The following is a 13,829-nucleotide window of genomic DNA, read 5'->3' as shown; positions in this document are numbered from 1 at the left end:
CTGTTTCTTCTTTTCCAGATCATACTATCACTATGTACATTAAATCCAGTTAATTTGATTTTAGCTATGACCAATATAATCTGTCAAAAAACAAACAAAATTTTTCCTGCCAAAATTTCAATGTAATTATATTTTTCAATTTAAATTAATAAAATAGGTTTCGAGGGTGAGATGTGTAGTAACATATATTTTTATAATTCTAATTTTTACATTAATTATTTTTATTTTTAGTTAAAATTTTTAAAAATGTATTTTAATATTTTAAAAAATTCCCTTAAATTTTAAAATTGATTGTGCATATAATCTTACATTTGCAAATGCTTTTTAATTATTTATGATTATTTTTTGAAACTTTTGTAAATTTAAAGAATATTTACAATAGTATATGACAGGGCAATGATATATTTGTTCTTTAATATTAGTTTTTAATTTGTACTTTTTCTTCAACAGTTTAATATTATTCATTTAAAATGTCTACACACTTGCACCAACACAGGATGCTAAGTAAGAACATTACATTAACATGTAAACAAATAGCAAATCAATCTCGTACTCGATACTAAACAAATTAGCAATCCTAAACTCTAAATATAACAAAACAGAATATTCAAGTTCTCTTGTTAAAAAGATATCTGAATTAATTCGTGGGCTTTACAAAGAAATCCAAACAAGTTCTCTTCGGATTTCAAATTCCAGAAGCATTTATCCAGCTTCATTTAAAGTTGGGAAGTAAGCCCAATGTCAAATTGAGGAGCCCAAAAAACTGCCCAACTAAAATGTAGTCTTTTAGGCATTATGTAACATCCAAAAATTTTGTTTTCTGATATTCAGAATTATTTAGAAACCAAAGATTATAATTTATAAAATTATAAACCTTGAGACTGGAATTCTTCAAGGAGAATTTCAGGAATTTGGAGTGTGAAATTTTAATTCCTCAAAAAAAAAATCTAGAAATTAAGAATTTAAGTGTAATAAAACTTTAGTAAACTGAATCGTAGGAGTCTAAAGTATGGGAAAAAAGAATCTCAAAATTTAAATTTTAAGCTTGAATGTTGGTATTATTCTAGGTCGTGTTATCATATTTTACTTTATTATAAGTTGAATGAATTCAAAATTTATACGATTGTTTTCAATACTATCTTTTCAATTTTCGATATTTCTCCGTCTTGTGAGTTGTGGGATGGGTTATGGGACTTGATCCGTCTGAGTTATGTAGGATGGATTCGAGGATCACTATGAATATTTTGATATTCTTGGGTTTCATAATCTAATGCATTGAGAATAATTTTTTTTCCCTGTAAAATTGAAGGAAAAAAGGGTATTAAGTTGTAGGCCTTTGATGCATCTTACAACATAATGGTAGCCCGAGTTCATTTGCATAGAAGGCAGTTGCTTCCTACACCAAAAAGTTACTTTCTGCATTTTTTTACATTTCGGATTAATAAAAAATTTAATACATTCTGGAGTGGTGAGTTGGTGACACCTTTTTATATTCTTTTGATCTTAATACTCGATTCATTGAAGAAAATGGATCCTAACTAATCCAGAGTTTGGTCAAACGATAAGTCAAGTCTGGTTAATAATGTTTTTCGTCGAGGATTGAACTCAAATATTATCTGAATGATTTAACCTTAATGTTAACATATTAATCATGTGTGTCCAATCACTAGTTACTTTTTTACATTTTGAATTAACTAATTCAAGATATAAAATCATATCACAAAAAGATTTAGGAAGAAATTTTTCCGGCCACTAAAGCAACTACCTACGCGGCATATGGACTTTCTCAATTGTTAAAGTGTTTCATTTCATTCCAATCAACAATCCATTACTTCCTGTACTTTTAAGTTGTTTTTTTGCACTCTTTTTAGAATGTTTTGTTTTAACTTTTAGATTTGTTATTTCAGAAGCCAAAATTTGTAATAGTTATAGAATGTAATAAGTAACAATAGTCGATCAATTGTTTTTGGAAGCCATAAAAGAAATGCAACAAGTAACTTGGAGGTGCAAGAAACAATAGCCGATCAATTGTTAGGATGGATATGGTCACATGGGCTTAAAAACTTAATAGCTTGTCATTGGGTGTTGCTAGGTGCACCCAACAGTATTGTTGGTGCACCCAGCATTGTAAGTGAAAGGGTGAAAATGCCCTTTCACTTAAAATTTAAAAGTGGCGCACTAGGGGTCTCTTTCTGTATGCTTCTTCTTCCTTCTGCAATGCCTTCTCCTGGTTCTTCTTCTCCTCCCGCCGCCGATCAAGCTTCTTCTTCCTCCGTCCGTCGTCCGTGTCACATTTGGTGATTCGAGGCACTGAGGACTTTTGCTGCGCTTTGATCTTCCACCGTCGAGGTAAGCTTCGCGTCTCAGTTAATGGCGTTGTTTGCATTTCTTTTTTGTATTGGTACGGATGAAGTTCATTTGTAAGTGTTAATTAATCCGTAATGTTCTGAAGTTGATTCGTAAGTGTAACTTCATCCGTATGAGTCATACGGATGAACTGTTTTAACTTTCTTTTGCAAAAAATTTTATTTGTTTTGAAAAATGTTATTAAATAGGGTTTTTATATGTTTGTTTTGTATTAAAAATAGGTATCTCTTGTGTTTATAAAAATAATATGTATGATTGCATGGTGGTATGAAATACTTTTAAAGTTTAATAGTAAATAATTGAAATTTTTAGTTTTTTATGTTTAATATATTTGAATGAAAATAGTGATATGTTATTTAATTATGCATTTTGTGTTTTTATTATGTACTCATATATGGTCGTATGTTATTGGTAGTTTTACATTTTGTAGATGTTTAGGGTTTAGGGTCTAGGGATAGTAGCTAAGGTTTAGGACTTAGTGCTCATAGGCTAGAGTTTAGGGATGTGGGGGTTTGGTGTAGGGTTTAGCTGCAATGGTTTAGGGTTAGGTTTATGTAGTCGTATTCTTATTTATGTTTAATTTATTTGAATGAAAATAGTCATATGTTATTTAATTATGTGTTTTAATTAGGTAGTCATATAATGACTGCAACAAATCCGTTTTCATGAACAATTGATCAAACCCACTACAAAACATCATCCCGGGTACCAAACACCTACAATGCAACCCGAAGAATTTTAATCTTCTACAACACATTCATTTTATCAAATCACTCAGAATAATAAACATTATTACATGAGAAATATTGAACGTATCCGAACAATCAATATGTTGTTCATTCACACCACATTCTTGTTCATTTTGATCATTTATATCAACTTCTTCAGACATTATACTGTCATACATCTATCGATCTTCGTCCATCTTAATAACAAATAAAAAAATTTTGCATCATACAAAACTCTACATAATCTTTTAGTGCACACCATTTTATACAAACTAAAATTCATAGTCATATATATCAATAAACAAAAACCTTATATCAGTCCTTATACTTTATATTTTAATTTCATTTTAGTCTTTACCATCAAAATTTGATTAATATTATCAATAAAAATTAACTACATAAATATTATCAAGTAATTCGTAACTAATTTATCATAAGAAAATTTGTAATAAAAAATAATTGATAATCTATAACTAATTTGTAGCTAAATAATTAAATTATATACTAATATTATATATAATTTGTAATAAATAAATAATTCATAATTTGTAATAAAATGTAAACTATAGGAACTAAAAAAATCACTATCAAACTATAGCGACTAAAAAAGTATGAATCATGAAACTATAGGGACCAAATGAGTAATTTAACACATTAATAATTAAAAAAATAAAACTTTAAGGAATTAAAAAAAAATCAAAAAATCAATACGGATGAACTTGATCCGTATGCTTTATACGGATGAACTTCGTACTTGCGGATCAATTTCATCTGTATAAATCATATGAATCAAGTTGATCCGTATGTGAAAAATATGCTTACGGATCACCACTGAGCCAAAACAGCGTACCTGGTGTACCTTCGACGAAAACAAACCAACAACCGCAACAATTACCGATCAGTAACACTTTCACCTCCACCAAACCGCTACCTCTTTCGAAAATGGAAAACCAACACGAAAGGGACAAAGGGAAGCACAAAACCATAAACACGTAAAATAAAAAATAACAGAAAAAACAACTTAAAAAGAAACAAGTCAGGAACATTTTAGACATTAACAAAAAATGTTGGCTGCACTTAGCAACACTCCTTGTCATTGGATTCGAGATTTCCAGCCTATCCATCTCCGAAGGAAATTGAGGGCCTTGTATTTGAGTTGCCCCACTACGAGCTGTTGCAATTATTTTATTTTATTTTTAGTTATTTAGAGGATTACTAATGGCGTTTATCAAACACAAGATTTATATAAATCGAACCGCTATACAATATGATTTATCTAATGGTCTTAAAAAAAATTAAAACGTATACTAATACTAATTTAAATGTTAACTTATTTGGAAAATTATTGTTAACATATATTAACTTTTCTTAATTATGTTATTGATGCAAAATATCATTACCCGTCAAAATATCTTATTAAATACTTTTAGTGAAGTCTTTTTTTTTTATCTCATTTTTTTCAAGACTTGAACCTGAATTAAATATATGTGTAAACATAAGAGTTAAATAATAATAAAATCATGTGTTAAAAAATAAAATAAATAAGATATAAGCTTATTTTTTAAAATTAAATCTTAGATTTATAATATAATAATAAATTGTATAACTTAAATTAATAATTAACATGTATAAAATTATTTTTAAATACATACATATTTCTAACGTGATCTGTACAATTTTTTATGTACTATTAATTTTTAATTATTGATTTAACTGTTTATCTTCTTCTATAAAAAAAATTAAGTGTTTCTCTTGTTTGTATTTAGCCTACAGTTTTTTCTGATGGAAAATTATTGAAATTAGAATATTATATTGCAGATAACGAGTCTCGCGAGGTTAAAGGTCGAATAAAAAACAGGTGATAATTTGTTTGATACTTTAATCCTAAGTTTGTTCTTGTGTCGCTAATTCGCATGGAAAAAAATAAAAGAAAGACGATACAGAGAAAGTGAAATTCTCCATCTCATGTACAATTTTTTTTTAATGTTATTTTAAAATTAAAAAGTTACGATGACAAGCAGAAATTGCCTTACAATTAAAAGTGTGTAGAGAGAGTGACGAGACAGTGTGAACACAGAAACGAGAAAGCGACGACTGGAAAAATAAAAGAAAAATCAGTTTTTTTTTTTTAAGCGAGGTAAGTATGAATGGGAAAAAAAAAAAAACAAAAACTGGTACCTTGGATTTTGAGAGAGCATGAGTACCTTTTCATCCTAAACCAATAAAAAGTACTCATTTATACATTAAAATCACATAATAAATGAATACAAATATAATTTTAATGACGTTATAAATTTATAATTGGAAAATTTTCCATCAAGATTTATTTTAACCTTTTAAACACAAAAAGTATGTAAGTATGAATGGAACGAGCAACAGTCATTTAACAATTACAAAATAACAAAATCACAATTAATAAGTCATATTATCAATTTGATATTATCTACAACATGAAAGTTACAACCTACAAGTATATGTCTAATGAGTATTGGTCTACACAATAAAAAAAAATATCTTATCAAATATAAAGTGTATTGTGGGGGATTACGAAGGTCAGATCACTTTAAGAATGGTAAAAACATTTGACACTCACTGTGGGGCCGAAGTGAAATTTCCTTCGGGTCACAAGATATATGGTAGCAACCAGGAGTTCGACCTTATAGTCGACTGCCATGGAGGAGAACTCTACAATATAGGGTCAACCGAAGAATACTCTTTTCGCTTTCTCGTTTGTTTGAGACCTATTATTCTAACCCCATTTGCCTCACTTCCCCTTTTCTTCTCTGTTTTCCTGCCTATACTTTTTTTTCTTTTTTTAGCGACTTCACCCTGTTTCCTAAAATGTTCAAAGACGTTAACCCCCTCATTATGGTCAGACGGAGTGACGTTAACCCAATCATCAGCGATGTTGCTGGCAAGTGCGTTAATGCCAAAAGAAACCTCCAATCCCCTCATCAAAGCCTGAAAGACATCCTCATCAAAGAGAGGAAGAGAGATGGTGGATTTAGAAAATGATTTTGATCCTTCCCTCTACTAGACACCTCATTCGCAAGCATAGACTTGCAAGGAACAACTAGAGAACTATCTCCATCAAAACCATAACAACACATGGTGAGGAAAAAGAACGCAAGTGGAGAAGCTAGAAACTCGAAGAAACTAGAATGGAGAGTACCTAGATGAGAACAATGAACCCAAGGAAGAAGAGTTGCAAAGCCAAGCAAGAGCAAAGCGAATAACAAAACCCAATCTCCATCGGTAACACTTCCTTCTAATAACACTTGGTGACTGAGGAAGAAATCAAAGGCAAGAAGAAATGAAGATAGAAGATAGGAACATGGAAAGAAGAAGACACCATTGGGTTATATAGTTCTCAAAAAACCCAAACGAAACTTTTTAACTCCCCACCACAGGTTATGACCTCAAAGGTTACAAACAATCATGAGGGGTGTGGGAAACAAAACGCCACCACAGAGGTTTAACCTAGTCACCGTTTGGGGTTTTATGACCAGACACGAAAATGCAACATGCAAAAAGATCCAACTGTCCCTCTCCGCAAATGACACGCCATGTGTCATAGTCTGAAAAGACTTCTTGAGATATCGTGCCCCGAAATAAAAAGTCATGTCTCACCTTGCCCGAAAAAACTCGCCTTGACCAAACACCAATGTCATATTAGTTGACTGAGGTCACAACCCTCGGACCCCACTCCTCATGTCGGTTTTCTTTGGTTGCAACCCTTGAGTCTTGCTCTTAGTGGAGACATACCATGAAAATCGATTCCATGATAACAATAAAGTCAGTCATGCCAAAACGTTTCGATTAGTCAACACATCTTTGAAAAACACATTCACGACGCATGTTCCCTGTCAAACTCTTTCGTCTATTTTAAACTTAGAACTTGGGGGGCTTGTGTATCATGCAAATCACGATATAGGTCGAACACGACCTCTATTATTGCAACTGTTAATTGACCTCCTTTATCCAGTTGTGACCCTCGAGAAATGTAGGGATGGTTACCGACATGGTAACAATCCTCGCGCCTATTTATAGGAGTAGAGCACCAATTACACGTAAGTAATAGTTATACTCACTATATTCATAAGAAGTGGAAGATCAAGCAAGTTAAATCACTGTAAGAGTGATAAGAACATCAAGGAATTATGCAATTTGTCTTAGATCGTATTAAATTTTGTATCCTACCTCCCATTATAATTATCATTCTAAATTATTGTACACACATCAAGAAAAATAAATAAAAAATAAAAGAGAATAACTATTTTATAAAATTAACCTTATTATCATTAATTCATTTTTTATGTTTTGTAATTCATATCATTGATATTATAAAGGACATAAGTGGAAAAAAGTAATTAATATTCATTGAAAGGTTAAAAATAACAATTATTTTGAGATAATTTTTTATTCTTGCACGGCGATTATTATGGAACTAAGGGAGTATTTGATTTTGAAAATCAAACCATTTTAATCCAAACTGACACAAATTATAATAATTTGTGAAAAATATATTTAATTAAAGATTATTTTAGTAACAATTTAAATACAGGTATATAAGTGTTATTATCAAAGTGTGAAAAATTATTTTTAATAGTCTAAGTTTAAAAAAATAGTTTTATGTTAAAAAAAAGTTTTGCTAATATTAACATTAAATACTCTAATATTTTTATCAATTAAAGTAGATGCATCTCTCAAGATTAAAAGTGTTTTCCTGGCATAATATAATTTTTCTATGGTACGTTCAAATAGAATACTATGGTTTTCAGCAATTGTCATTTTATTTTTGGCTTTGACTATAAATTTGTTTACTAAATATAATATAATTTTTAGATGTTCTATAACAATGTAAAGATGTGTCAATAAAAAAAATCGAATCATCCCATCTAATATTAAATCGCATTTTATCGAATTAAGTTAGATCAATTTTGTTTTAAGGAATGCAATTCACAGTTTCAAATTAAAATTAACACTATTAATCTTTTGACTTGACAAATACGCCAATGTTAGAATGTATCTGAGATAGATAGATGCCCAGTTGTTGAATGAGTAGATTTATCCCTCATCTATATATAAAACGTTAAAGTTTTTTTCGATGATTTACTAGGTTATAATACAATACTTTAGACTTCAGAATTTAGAAAGTTGGAAATCCTATCAGATGTCTCCACAACTCCATTTAATCCCCATTTCAATAAGTACATTCTCCACGTGTTCCAATCAATGGCTCATATTAATCTATTCATTCATTAATTAATATGTGCATAATCACATGATTCACGTTGTGTTTTGGTAATTTTGATCATAAAATCATATCAAAGTGGGACCCGCAAAAGTAAACCACCTGGATTTGATCATATTACATGTAAGATACCATTCACAACACAAATAAGCTTTCAGTGGGGATGGCCTACGGCCACATGATGAGTCTATGCTCTCGAGGCTGTGGTGCTGGATTAACATTTCGGGATAAATTCTTAAATATTTTAAATATAAAAAGTAAAATGTTTTTTCTTCTTCTGAATATGCAGCGGTTTAGTTTTTATATAGATTATCATCATATTAAAATTTAATTATATTTTTAATATAATGATTGAAAATAATAAACCTTTTTCTTAATATAAAAAACTTCTCTTGATCTGTACATAATATTTTTTTCGAATCTCCGTAGATGAATTTTCAGCCGCATATTAAAACGAACAGATTAACAAAAATGTAGGTTTGACCAAATTAAGCTGAGGGAATTCAAAGTTGATTAAATGAATGATGAGATTCTTTTTCACAAAAATCATAATGACATAATCTTGAGTTAAGTTGTTTGTTTATTGTAAATAAGAATTTATACTTCTTTAGTTGCACCCTCACAAACCCGACCCAAGCAACTTTTTTACGTCGACTTCATTAAAGTTATGAAAAATAGTTTTTATAACTTTTTAACATGTACAAAACCAATATGAAAAATTGAGGAACAGACTCTTTTATTATATATAAAAAAAGCATTTATTAGCGTGATATTTACATATTCTCATACGTGTATATATCTTCCAAAAAAAATTGTGCATCTCCTTATAATAATTTAATTATAGAAAATTATAATAACAACTTGAATTCTAAAAAGTAAAAGAATTGTACAAATCATATTTCATTATTCTTCTCTGTTTATCAATCTATACGTGCGAGTGAATCTCTTCCTGATCTGATAATTTTAAAGAAGTATGTTTTCTGGTAATTTGTCGATTTCAAGAGGTCACTAGTATATAGTGTAGAAGAGATTCACTCAAACTCGTGATCATATATGAAGTGGGCCCATATTCTCTGTCTTTATTGATGGAAATTTTTTGGAAAAGATTTTACAACTGGTCATCGTCGTCTCATGAATCATCAAATCCTAAAATTTTCAAGTTGTTCTGTAAAAATAACAAAGCCAAACATAAGCAGCAGTAAAGACATGGCAAAAGAGGATAATTATCATTTCATAGGATTCCCTGGTTGGTTGCCAGCTTTCTAAAATTGTCAAATTACATGGTTGGAAAATTGATATTCCTATATATGGAATGTACACGTGAAGCCATTATCCATACCACTACCACATATCAATCCTTAAAATTCGCATTGTCTAATCTCATTGAAATAACACGTTAGAATTCGAATATGTTCATTTTGCAATTTTTTGAGCCAAACTTCATAAACCTAGTGCGTGAGAAAGCTTAAAGAAAAGTTAGAGAGAAAGAAAGATAGGAAATGGAATTTTATGTATTGAGTAAGTTCTGGATGATACAGATGATTATATATAATCAGTTACAACAGCAACTAACTTTCAACCAACCAAACTAACTTTCACTAGTTTTGGGTACTTGCACTTCTTCATTTTTAAAAATTCATCAAATTTATAAATAAAATCTTATATTTTTATATTTTATTTTATCTATATTTATATAATTGAACTCATTGATTTTATTTTTTATAATTTACACTCAGTGATTTAAGGTCTTGGATCCGCCACTATAGCTAACTAACACTAAGAGCCCCTCTCAAACTAGAAATGAATATCAGACATTAGGGCTTTAGTGTAAACATCAACTAATTGATTTCCAAAAGGAATGGGAAGCAACTTCACAAGACCACTTAACACCTTCTCTCAAACTATGTGGCAGTCAATCTCGACATGCTTTGTTCTTTCATGAAACACTGGATTCGAAGCTATTGTCACGATACAAAGTGACAGGTTTTTGAAAGTCTACTTTGAATTCTTCTAGCAAATAGATAAGCCATTGTAGTTCACAAATGAAACTGGCTAGTGCTTTGTATTCGACTTCTGATGAGCTTCTGGCTATAGTGACTTGCTTTTTGGATTTCCATGAAATCAATGAGTTACCAATGTACATACCATAACTAGTGATAGGCCTTCTGGTGTCAATGCAACCACCCCAGTCAGAATCACTAAACCCCTTTAAATGAACTTTACTTGCAGCAGAAAGGAAAATCCCTGCTCCCAGGGATCCCTTAATATATCTGAGAACTCGAACAACAACATGTTGATGAGCTGAGGTGGGAGCAACAACAAATTGGCTCAAATGTTGCACAACATAAGTGATATTTGGCCTTGTATTAGTTAAGTAGATCAGCTTACCAATTAACCTTCTAAAAGAGGAAGCATCTTCCATTGAAAGAGGAGTTCCTGATTGTTGATGGAGCTTAGTAGCATAATCTGATGGAGTAGATACTGGCTTAGATCCAAGCTTACCAACATCACTGAGAATGTCTAAGGCATACTTCCTTTGACATAGATTGATACCAGTAGGTTTTCTGGCTACTTCAAAACCTAATAAGTATCTCAAGTCATCTAAATCCTTTATCTTAAAAGCATTGTCCAGCAGCTGTGTAAACCTTGTATTTCAATCAAATCATTTCCTGGCAAAACAATATCATCCACATAAATTAATAGAGCAGTGATAGTGTTGAGCCCATGCTTGAGAAACAAAGAATGATCTGAAGCACACTACATGTACCCATGTGAGATCAGAAAGGAAGACAGCCTAGCATACCACTGCCTGCGGGCTTGTTTCAGTCCATATAGGGACTTTTGCAACTTACAAACTTGCCCAGGTTTGGCTATTGCATATCTTGAGGAAGCATCATGTACACCTCTTCATTCAAATCACCATGCAAGAAAGCATTATTCACATCTAATTACTTAAGATACCATTTATTGATAGCAGCTAAGGCCAATAGAAGTCTCACTGTGGTTAGCTTGGCAACTGGAGAAAATGTGTCTAGGTAATCTTGCCATTCCACTTGAGTGTAGTCATTGGCCACTAACCTGGCCTTATGTCTCTCCACTGACCCATTTGATCTGTGCTTGATCTTATACACCCACTTACAGCAAATAACATTTTTATGTTGAGGCATATCAGTTAAAACCCAAGTATCATTAAGTTCTAAAGCCTTAATCTCTGCATTCATTGCCTCTATCCAGACAGGATCCTTAAAAGCTTCATTATAGGATTGAGGTTCAAGACTTTGTGTAATGGATAAAATGATATTGTGATAAAAAGGAGACAATCTACTATAGGAAAGAACAGAATTAAAAGGATATAGACAAGTACCTGTAGAATAACTGGCTATAGTTGAAGATGGGTATGAAACATGGAAGTCCTTATACTTGCTTGGTCTGTGTGTTTGTCTCAGAGATCTTCTGGTTATATTAGAGGACTGTTATGAAGTCAAGGGATCAGAATCAGTATTATTTGGCACAGGTATGATATGATCAACTAGTAATTATGATGAGACACCATCAGATTGATCAATGGAATGAGAAGAAGGAATAAGAAGGATGGTGACAGGTTACCCAATGAATGGAAAACAATCCTCATAGAAGATCACATTCCTAGAGATAGATATGGACTTGGCTTTAAGATCAAATATAATGAATCCTTTGGTGTTTTGCTTAAAACCCAAAAATGTAGAAGTGGCAGCCCTAGGATCTAGCTTCTTTTTGTTAGCTGCTAGAGTACTAGAAAAACATAAATACCCAAACAATCTTAAAGACTCAATATCATAGATGCTTCCATGTAATTTTTCATAAGGAGTATGATTATTAAGAAAGGGAGAGGGCATGCAATTGATAAGAACAAAAGAGTGAATCAATGCATATGACTAGAAGACAGTTGGAAGATTTGATTGAAATAACAAAGATCGAGTCACATTGAGCAAATGGTGATATTTTCTTTCAATAATGCCATTATGTTGGGGTGTTTCAATACAAGTAGTTTGATGCACAATACCAGTATCATCATAAAATTGTCTCATGATAAACTCTGATCCATTACCTGACCTGATCACTTTCACTTTTGTCTCAAACTGCCTTTCAACATTGGCAACAAAATTCTTTAAATGAGATTGTGTCTCAGCCTTTGAATGCATGAGAAAAACCCAAACAAACCTTGAGTAATCATCTATTATAGTAAGGAAATACTTGTAACCATTTAATGAAGTTACATTGCAAGGACCCCAGATATCAACATGTATAAGAGGAAAAGCACAAGAAGAATGTGATTCACTATTAGGAAATGATAATCTTTTCTGTTTTGAATGATGACAAGTTCCACACACAAATTTCTTATCTGATGTAAGTATAGGATAAAATTGTTTTAATAGCAACAATCTTTCTAAAGATGGATGACCAAGTCTATAGTGCCATAGATCTATAGTTATTATATTACATGAAAAGGCAGAAAATTGGAAATGCTAGAACTAATAAAACCAGACTTGTGCCTAGACTTGAATGGAATCATCTTGAGTCTACAAAGTCCTTCCATCATCTCAACTGTACTAATCTTTTGTTGGTTCATATCCTGGATAAAACGTTTATCATTCATAAATGGTAGATTGCAAGGTAAAGAGGAAACCAATTTAGACACTGAAATCAAGTTATATTGAAAGCTAGAAATGTATAAAACTACTTCCAAGTATAAAAACTGAGTAATCTGGATTTTGCCTGCAAGGGTTGCAATAACTGTATGGCCATTAGGAAGCTTAACTATCATAGGTTTTATTTTATTACATAAAAAAATAAATATGGGAAGGTTGTGACATGATCTATGGCTTTAGAATCAAGAATCCATTCATCTTAGCTAGTTTTGCTAACATTACAAGTAACATATAGTATACTACCTTTGTTAGTAGTTGTACCAATTTGATTTATTTGTGAATTGTTTTGGACTAGAGCTTGTTGTTGCAATAATGACATCAATGCTTTGTATTGTTGAGTAGTTAATCCTACATCTTCTTTTTGTGTCTTTTGATTTCGATATAAAGGTGAACCATCACCTTCTTCTCTTACAACACTAACATTTTTTATGTTTGGATTTTGAACCTTGTAAAGTTTGTGTCCAGGTGGATACCCATGCTTCTTGTAACAATCATCTGCGGTATGGTTAGAAAAACCACAATATGTGCAGATCTTGTTGCCTTTTACTCTTGAATTTCCTTTGCTAGGATTGCTTTGAGTTCCCTTTCCTCCTATGGAATCATAATTCTGAGGAAAACCATTCTTCCTATAGCATCTATCAATAATGTGATTATCTTTCCCACAATAGGTACATGAAGGCCCAGAATTCGATGAATTGTTTCCTGCTGCATTGATCAGACTCGTGTTTCTTGTTAATTCATTGTTATTGATTAGTCTTTCCTGCTAATAGTATATGAGAAAACCTTGGCTAT

This window comes from Glycine max, chromosome 1 (assembly GCF_000004515.6).
Source record: "Glycine max cultivar Williams 82 chromosome 1, Glycine_max_v4.0, whole genome shotgun sequence".
Taxonomy (NCBI): domain Eukaryota; kingdom Viridiplantae; phylum Streptophyta; class Magnoliopsida; order Fabales; family Fabaceae; genus Glycine; species Glycine max.
This window is presented reverse-complemented; position numbering follows the sequence as displayed.